The 9,698-nt window shown below is 40.8% G+C and overlaps 1 long non-coding RNA gene across 1 annotated transcript; it reads left to right on the top strand.

The window, feature by feature from the left end:
• Window positions 1-2,051: 2,051 nt before the first annotated feature.
• Window positions 2,052-7,915, top strand: LOC123465467. Its single transcript, XR_006640681.1, has 2 exons — window positions 2,052-2,115; window positions 7,399-7,915. It is a non-coding gene; the product is annotated as an uncharacterized LOC123465467 (long non-coding RNA).
• Window positions 7,916-9,698: the final 1,783 nt, after the last annotated feature.

Raw genomic sequence — 9,698 nt, 5'->3', positions numbered from 1 at the left:
TTTAATTAAGGTCAGGAATTTGTACTGTCCATGACATCCAGTAGGGAAGAAGAACCTGAGGGAATTATATCAAAGCGCTAGTAACTTGAAAGGAAAATTCAAGCTAGGAAAGGAAAGGTTATGCACACAAATCATGGTCCAAAGGCTGTGTATATATGTGTGGATACATCTCTGTATGTGTGTGTTTATGCTGTGACCATGTGATGGGAATAGAAGTGTAAAGGAAAGATTACCTGGGGTTCTTCTACTAGGCTTAGAAGAGGAAACTGCAGAAAATGTTTTAAAAACATAGAAAAATGACAGATTTTATTTCTTTTAAAGATTGACAAATTAAACAGGGGCAGTTTAAGAGAAAGGCAAAGACTTTGGAATCTGACAAACCTGATTTGAATTCCAGTTTTGCCACTTAGTGGCTGTGTGGTAGTAGAGAAGTTAATATCTCTTAATTACAGTTGTGTATTTAAAACATTGAGATTAACACTTCCCCTCCAAAATAAATGTAATACAATAAGCATATGGAAAGTGGCTTACATGGTGCTGGGCATAACAGCACTCTACCAGGGATGATCCATGAATCCGTCCCCAACACTTACTATACAGGCTTACTGTGATTGTGGGGTTCTGATTTATATTCTAGACCTACTAGACAAATAGGCAGAATTATTTAATGCACTAATTTCTCCACGTGAAATATAGCAACAAAAACTTCCTCAAAGGAATTTGGCAGGGCTCATTCTGTGCCGGGAGCCGGCATATTGCATATTGAGTGAGGATCTGTAATAGCTCAACTGGAATTCTATCACTGCCTGGAGCCAGCGTGAGGCACTCCGCCCATGACAAAGGTCATGAGGAAGGAGGCTCGGCATACGCAAAGGCGGGATCGAGCCTCAGGAGTCCCCCTGGAAATTCTCGAGCATCTACCCCCAAAACCAGAGTCTGCCTACTTTCTGCTTTGTGCTTTCACCTACACCTCTGACTTTACGGGGGGCTGTCCCCCACTACCTCTCTCTGAAAAAAGAGTTAGCTTACAGCTCCAGTTAATAATTCCTGGGTGTGACAGTGTTTAACCTACAAACTCCTTTGGAAATCCTCTAGCCTGCCTGAATAGGTTTGTCCTGCCACATGTGATTGCTCACAGCCTCCCAACCATGAGAGGCACAAGATGCTTTAAACCTTCTAAAAACAGGTTCCTTAGAAAAGTTAGAAAATTATTAGTATAAGTATAATGGGCTGATTAGAAATCATATTGGTGAAGGGTTTTTCATTTGTTGAGCCAATGTTTACTGCTAAGTCTCCACATCCCCTTTCCCTTATACACATTAATGAATATATAGAAGAAATAAGTATTAACCTTTGATATTAATCACGTTAGACCTTAGGCTAAGTAAATTCTTTCCTTAACTAAAACCCACTACACCCTCACCCTATAGGAATGTAACTTTATTTGGGTGGCGTCTGTTTTAAGAATAATCACCCCTGGAGAAATAAGTGTCCTGGTTGACTGACCGCTGTCACAAGGAGAGGGTCGTAAATTGTCAGCAGGCCCCCTGGCCAGAAGATGATGTAACACCCCTAAGACCTCTGTATACATTTGTATGAAGCACCTGACTTTGATAAAAGTCAGGACTGCTGACCCCGCGTGACTTTTGCATAACACCTCAGTGTATAAAAGTAGACCATGGAAAATAAAGAATGGGGATCAGTTCCTCGAAAGACTGGTCTCCCCATGTCTCTCTCTCTCTCTCTCACTCTGGTTGAGTCTCCATCTGGAGCGCGGAACCCACCATGCTTACTAATTATGCCTGGGCTTCTAAGATCCGACCGGGGAGGCCTCAGTGTCTCCTCTCCTTCGGGAGAACGGAAGGACGCCTGCGGCCTACGTAAGTGGTGCAAGCTTCTTGTCTTGAAGTTTTATTGGTCCCCCGCGTAAACCAAGCTACTCAGCCTCTTTTCTCCACTGAATTTTCCTCACTGAGCTATCCTTATTCTATTCCTTAATTAACGTTTAATTAAGCAGTTGTTCCCCGACCCTCGCCTAGCCGTCTCTCCTTCGAATACCCTGGATCAGCTGGGGCTGGTCCCCGGCAGGTGGCGCCCGAGACAGGATATTCCAAGGTAAGCTCCCTGCAATTAGGGTCATCAGCTCTATTGCCTCCCCTTCTCGGAACAACGGGGTCATCAGCCCTCTTGTTCCCCCACGGAGCAGTTTGGGTCATCAGCTCTACTGCTTCTCCCTCGGAACAGTTTTGGGCCATCAGCCCGCTGTTCCCCCCCCGGGACAATCTGGGTCATCAGCCCAATTGTTCTTCCAGTGTTCGGGACGGCTAGGACCCCACTCAAGGGTGCCGCGGACCCCCCTGTAGGATAGACAGGGCGAGAGGAGTGGGAAGTGTTGAAAGTGTTGAAGAGTTAGAGAGAAAAAACGGTTTCTAAAAAGGCTGACAAGAAAGGCCTGATCTTTTGATAGCTAAAAGCAAAATCTATTATACTTAATTTTCTGACATGGGTAACACTGAAACTAAGAATGGCAACTCTTTATACAAGTAATCTTGAAACTTAAAGAGGGTACTGTTAATTTAGATACTTGGGTGAAGGTAAAAAACCAACTAAAAACTTATCCTATAAATATGATTAAAAATGTTCTGAACCCTCGTCATGAGGCTGTGGGATAACCTATGGGAGAGGCTATAGCGGTGGATGGTAGTGGGTCTCCACCTTCTGCGCAGATCATATTTTCTGCCATTGATGAGGAAAAGGAGGGAGACTGTGCTCTACCTCCCGAGGAGTGAGAGAGCTTACAGGACGCTGCGGCCGGGCGCCCTGGTGAGCCCCCTCTCCCTCTACACAAACCTTTAAAAATTTATCCAACAATTTCTGATTTAAGGCGACTACTCCACCTCCGCTTGCACCTCCCAGGGCCTAAGAATTCCCCCGTTTACATCCAAAGCCTCCCAGAGCATTGCCTAAGGTTGAAAAAGATTAAAAGTTTTCTTTTAAACAAAGTAGCTTTTAAAGAATACACAATATACAGAGCCTGCTCCTTGCAAAAAACCCCCTCAGGGGGGCCTCACACAAGCAAAAAAAAAAAAAAAAAAAAAAAAAGAGAAAAAGAAAAAAGTGAAAAAGAAAAAAGGAAAGAAAATAGAGAAAGATCTAAAGATAAAAAAAGAACTAAAGAGTGAAAAGGAGAGAGGAATGGAGAAATAAGGAATCAGGGAATGCAGCAAGATAGAAAAAGGAAAAAAGGAAGTTAGAAAAAGAGATACAGAGAGAAAGAGAGGGGGAGAGAGAGAAATAAAGTAAGAAGGAAAAGGGGGAATGAAAGAGGGAAACAGGAAGGAAATGATAGAAAGTAAAAGAGAAGAGAAGAGGAAGGAAAAAAGATAGAGTGAGGGAAAGAAAACTTGAGAAAGATTTAGAGAAGAAAAAAAAAAAATCAGCAGAGGAGAGAGGAGAGGACTTACAGGACACTGTGGCCAGACGCCCTGGCGAGCTACCTCCCCCTCTGCGCAAACTTTAAAAAAAACTTATCCACCACTTTCTGATTTGGGGCGATAGCCGCCGCCTCCGTTTGCGCCTTCCAGGGCCCAAAAGTTCCCCACTTTGCCCCCAAAGCTTCTCAAAGTGTTGCCTAAGCCTGAAAAAGATAAAAAGTTTTTGAACAGTGGAGCTTTTAAAACAGACTGCATGCACAATATGCAAAGGTGCTCCTTGGAGAAAACCCCCTCAGGGGGGTCTCACCCAGGCTAAGAGAAAAGCAGAAAGGTAAGGGGATTTAGCAACAATATTAACCCTTGACAAGCCGGTTACTCCAATTCCAATGGGAGTGGCTGGCCCCCTACCTGAGGGCATTGTAGGACTTGTGCTAGGGCGTAGCTCGCTTTCTTTTCAAAAAATTTCGGTGGTGCACGGTGTAGTAGATTCTGATTATATTGAGAAATTAAAATTTTGACCTCACCGCCTACTAAAACTGTGCAAATTAATAAAGGTCAAAGAGTAACACAGCTTTTGCTTTTACTTTAGTATCAGACAGGAAAAAACTTGACTTCTCAGGCTAGGAGCCACAGAGTATTTGGATTTAGTGATCTAGCTTTTTGGGTGCAGGAAATTACAGCTCCAAGGCCTTTAAAAGATCTTTTAATTCAAGAAAATAAAATGTCAGGGCTATTAGACACAAGAACAGACATCTCTTAACATTGCTGGAAAAAACTGGCCCAGTTCCTGGCCCACGTATACTACTGAAAATGAGTTGGTGAGATTAGAGAAAGTGGTATGCAGGGTGGGAATGCTGTAGAAAAAAAGGTGAGGGAGAGTTTAAAACCTTGAGGAGTAGTGAGTTCCCCATTGCTGGAAGTATTCAAGCAAAGATTAGATGGTTGCTTGTCATCTAAAAAGCTATAGACCAGATTTAGGTTACAAAATGATAACTGGAAAAGCTTATAAAGATGTTGTACAACACCTCTTTACTTGCTTCTCATATTTAAGTCTGCCAAAAGTTTTAAAAACTGCCCCTTTGAAGCGGAGAGATTGTTTACTAACTTTAAATGATTTCCAAAAATTATTAGGAGACATTAATTGGATACGCCCACATTTAAAACTGACTACTGCAGATTTAAAGCCTTTGTTTGATTACTTAAAAAGCGATCCTAATTCCAGTTCTAAGAAAAGGTTGACTAACGAGACAGAGACAGCTCTTGTTAAAGTAGATGAGACTTTAAATGATCAGTTAATTAGGATTAATAATACCAAAAGATGAGATTAAATTATTCTTGCCACAAAACATACACCTACAGGGTGCTTGTGACAAAAAGGCCCGTTGGTTCCATCTATCAGTGACCCCAAGAAAAATAGTTTTATCTTATCCCAGCTTGGTTGCACAATTAAGTATAAAAGGAGGAAAAAAGAAGTATGGAACTTTTTAGAAAAGAAGTAGCAAATATAGTAATTCCATTCAATAAGGATCAACTGCAAGTCTTTTACAAGATAGTGATCATTGGCAAGTTGCCCTGATAGATTTCAGGGGTCAAATTTTGTTTCATTTGCCCTCAAGCCCCCATAGTAGTTAAAAGTTCAAAGATGTTAGATTGGCAGTTTGAGGATACCTGTGAAACTTTCCAACCCTATGTAGTTCCTATGCTCTCCTTTACCCTATGGGAGAGGGACGTGCTGTCTCAAATAGGAAATACTCAGAGAAGGGTTTTCTCAATTTCTTAGTTATCAACAGGCGGTACAATTAACAATACTATATATATTATTATTATAAATACATAATATAAATATATTTGCCTAATTGCAGTTTGCCTAATTAGATATGGGTATACATAATTCTATTTATAGATCTATACTTAACTAATTTGTATATAAATTAAAATGTATACTATATATGCATATTATATATATACTGTATAATTAAATGTATATTGCAGTAATATAATGTGTGTGTGGCTGATATTAATTGGTATGGATTGATGCTGTGATGATATATGTTCTATATACTGTATAATTATATTATATATGTGTGACATGTATTATTACAGTATATTGGTTTGTGTTGGTTGGTATTAGCTGTGTACGTGTTGTATTGCTGTAATATATATTAATTAATAATTATAAAGATTAATTCAAGTATATTGATTTATTATATGTCAGTAAGTTTATACTTGTTGCCATATATAAATACATATATAAATACATTTTGCATTTAGGCATATCTATATACCAAAATGAGATAAGGAGTTTATACATTTATTATTTAAATTTATACAGAGACCTAAACTAAACATTAGACCTAAATTAACATATCCCTAAATTTATGTTGCTAAAATGTAAATTTTAAAAAATTTAAAAAATTAAATTGACAACTGCTTGACAATTCCTTTACCATGAAACCCCCATAGGTGTAATTGGGGTAGCCAGACAAAAAATTGGTTCTATGGCAAAACGGCCCCCTAGAGTGGGTCCATCTTCCCGCTCAAACTAAAAAAGTAGTGGCTTCTTATCCAGGATTGATAGCTACTTTGATATTAAAAGAAAAAAGCGGAACATTAAATTATTTGGTAAAGAGACATCAGAAATTGTAATTCCATATAATAAGAAACAACTTGATGCTCTTCTAATGTTTGAAAATTGGCAGATTGCTATAGGGAACTATTTTGGTCAAATTTTTGCATCATTTACCTTCACATGTTTTGTTGAATTTTATATCCAGACATCCAGTTATTTTTCCTGTCAGATGTAAACAATCTCCTATTCCAAATGCCCAGATAGTTTTTACTGATGGGTCAGCAAATGGTAAAGCCTCCATAGTCACTAAAAATCACCAAAAGGTTTTAGAAACATGGGAAACTTCAGGTCAAAGAGTTGAAATAACAGCAGTCGTAGAGGCTTTTGCTATGTTTGCAGATGAGGAATTTAATCTTTACTCTGATTCTCAGTATATTGTCAGGTTGTTTCCACACATTGAAACAGCGGTTTTGCCTGAAAATAAAACTACCATATTTCATTTGTTAAGTAATTTACAGCAACAAATTTAGAAAAGAAAGAAAATATTTTTCATTGGACACATTCGGGCTCATTCCAGATTGCCCGGCCCTTTAAATGCCTTTAATGATTTGGCTGACTTGTTAACCAGAAATACAGTGGCTACTGTGATTGAGGAGGCCAGAGCCTCTCACTCACTTCATCATCAATATGCTACTGCTTTAAGATATCAATTCCAAATTCCCAGAGAAACTGCTAGGGAGATTGTGCGCTCTTGCTTACACTGCCCCACTGTTTATAATAGTCTACCTATGGGAGTTAACCCTCGCGGTCTCAAACCTAACATACTCTGGCAAATGGATGTAACTCATGTCTCTTCATTTGGAAAACTTTCCTTTGTTCATGTAACTGTAGATACCTTTTCTCATGTTATTATTGCAACTGCTCGTACCGGAGAAGTAGTTAAAGATGTGATACAACATCTCTTTACTTGTTTTTCATATTTGGGCCTGCCAAAAGCTCTAAAAAACTGACAACGCTCCTGCTTACACTTCTAAGTCTTTTCAGGAATTTTGTATAAAGTTTCAAATTAAACATAATACTGTCATCCCTTATAATCCCCAGGGACAGGCCATTGTTGAAAGAGCGCATCAAACATTAAAAATCCAAATTCAAAAACTAAAAGAAGGGGAGTTTAAGTATAGCTCTTCCCATCAAATCTCCCCATCAAACATGCTCTTTTCGTAATAAATATTCTAAATACTGATCTGGCTGGAACTACTGCAATGCTTCGTCATTGGTGCCTAGAGCAATTAAATGCAAAACCATTATTCAAATGGAAGGACCTCTTCTCAGGACAATGGGAGGGTCCTGACCCATTATTAACTAGCGGTCGAGGATGTGCTTGTATTTTTCCAGAGGACGCAGATTCACCAATTTGGGTTCCAGACAGGCCAGGTTCGAGGCACGCGCTTGCTCGCCCCGCCCACCAGGCAGCTCTCGCCTCCGCGCTTCCAGCCTCGCCCTGCACCCTCCTCGCTGCACCCCACGACCTAGAGCAAAGAAGTTTGTGCAGCAAGTGAGGGCCAGAGAGGAGAGCGCACCCGCAAAGTGCCATCCAGACCAGCGCAGCGCCCGCCAGCAGGGGAGACAAGATAAACATCGAGATCCCGGCGAGACTGACAGGGCTGCTGCAGCGTGAAGTCCAACCAAAAAATAATTCTATTTATTCTGTTTTAGCTTGTCTACCCTTGCCTTATGTTTTCCTTTTTACTAATGACTTCAACAAACTTAATGTATTCATGAATTATTCAGGTGGACCTAACGTGGTAACTTGTGAACAATGTATGCTTTCATCTTGTTTAAACCCTCAATGTAATGTTTGCTCCTTTGTGGTGTTACAATGCCCATCCTATCTTATGGTGCCTATATGATAGCTATGGTCTTGCCGTGTTACAGCAACTACAGGATTTAATGCGATCGCGACGGTTTGTGGGCTTACTTATTTTAGGAATATCAGCTTTAATAGCAGCAATTAGTTCTGTTACTGCGGCAGCAATATCATTGACTCAACAAGTGCATACTGCCCAATATGTTGATACTATGCAACACAGGAAGTTATAGATAGAAATTTAGAGATGAGAGTAGACGCCTTAGAAGAGGCAATAATGCATAGTGGCACTGAGTTACAGGCTTTAAAGGTGAAGATGGCTTTGACATGCCACGCTGATTACAGGTGGATATGCGTGACATCTTTGAAGGTAAACGAGACAGATTATGAATGGGAAAAGAGTAAAAATCATATCTCAGGTGTTTGGAATAGTTCTGATATTGGCCTGGACTTAGGGAAACTTCATAGTCAAATACAGACCTTGGAACACTCTCGACTGGATTTTACCGCCGCTGGAGCAGCTAATGACTTTTTTCACACCTTCTCTAACTTAATTTCTGGAAAAAACATTCTGTCTAATCTTCTCATAATCATTCTTCCTTGTATTGTCAGGATTCTTCGGCAGAACATTCAGAAGCTCGCGACTGAGCTGCATCTGGCTGTTTTAAGAAATAAAAAAGGGGGAGATGCCGGGAGCCGGCATATTGCATATTGAGTGATGATCTGTAATAGCTCAACTGGAATTCTATCACTGCCTGGAGCCAGCGTGAGGCACTCCGCCCATGACAAAGGTCATGAGGAAGGAGGCTCGGCATACGCAAAGGCGGGATCGAGCCTCAGGAGTCCCCCTGGAAATTCTCGAGCATCTACCCCCAAAACCAGAGTCTGCCTACTTTCTGCTTTGTGCTTTCACCTACACCTCTGACTTTACGGGGGGCTGTCCCCCACTACCTCTCTCTGAAAAAAGAGTTAGCTTACAGCTCCAGTTAATAATTCCTGGGTGTGACAGTGTTTAACCTACAAACTCCTTTGGAAATCCTCTAGCCTGCCTGAATAGGTTTGTCCTGCCACATGTGATTGCTCACAGCCTCCCAACCATGAGAGGCACAAGATGCTTTAAACCTTCTAAAAACAGGTTCCTTAGAAAAGTTAGAAAATTATTAGTATAAGTATAATGGGCTGATTAGAAATCATATTGGTGAAGGGTTTTTCATTTGTTGAGCCAATGTTTACTGCTAAGTCTCCACATCCCCTTTCCCTTATACACATTAATGAATATATAGAAGAAATAAGTATTAACCTTTGATATTAATCACGTTAGACCTTAGGCTAAGTAAATTCTTTCCTTAACTAAAACCCACTACACCCTCACCCTATAGGAATGTAACTTTATTTGGGTGGCGTCTGTTTTAAGAATAATCACCCCTGGAGAAATAAGTGTCCTGGTTGACTGACCGCTGTCACAAGGAGAGGGTCGTAAATTGTCAGCAGGCCCCCTGGCCAGAAGATGATGTAACACCCCTAAGACCTCTGTATACATTTGTATGAAGCACCTGACTTTGATAAAAGTCAGGACTGCTGACCCCGCGTGACTTTTGCATAACACCTCAGTGTATAAAAGTAGACCATGGAAAATAAAGAATGGGGATCAGTTCCTCGAAAGACTGGTCTCCCCATGTCTCTCTCTCTCTCTCTCACTCTGGTTGAGTCTCCATCTGGAGCGCGGAACCCACCATGCTTACTAATTATGCCTGGGCTTCTAAGATCCGACCGGGGAGGCCTCAGTGTCTCCTCTCCTTCGGGAGAACGGAAGGACGCCTGCGGCCTA

Source organism: Bubalus bubalis, chromosome 2 (genome assembly GCF_019923935.1).
Source record: "Bubalus bubalis isolate 160015118507 breed Murrah chromosome 2, NDDB_SH_1, whole genome shotgun sequence".
NCBI lineage: Eukaryota > Metazoa > Chordata > Mammalia > Artiodactyla > Bovidae > Bubalus > Bubalus bubalis.
The sequence above is the reverse complement of the archived record's forward strand: the minus strand, read 5'-3'. Positions and strand labels throughout refer to the sequence as shown.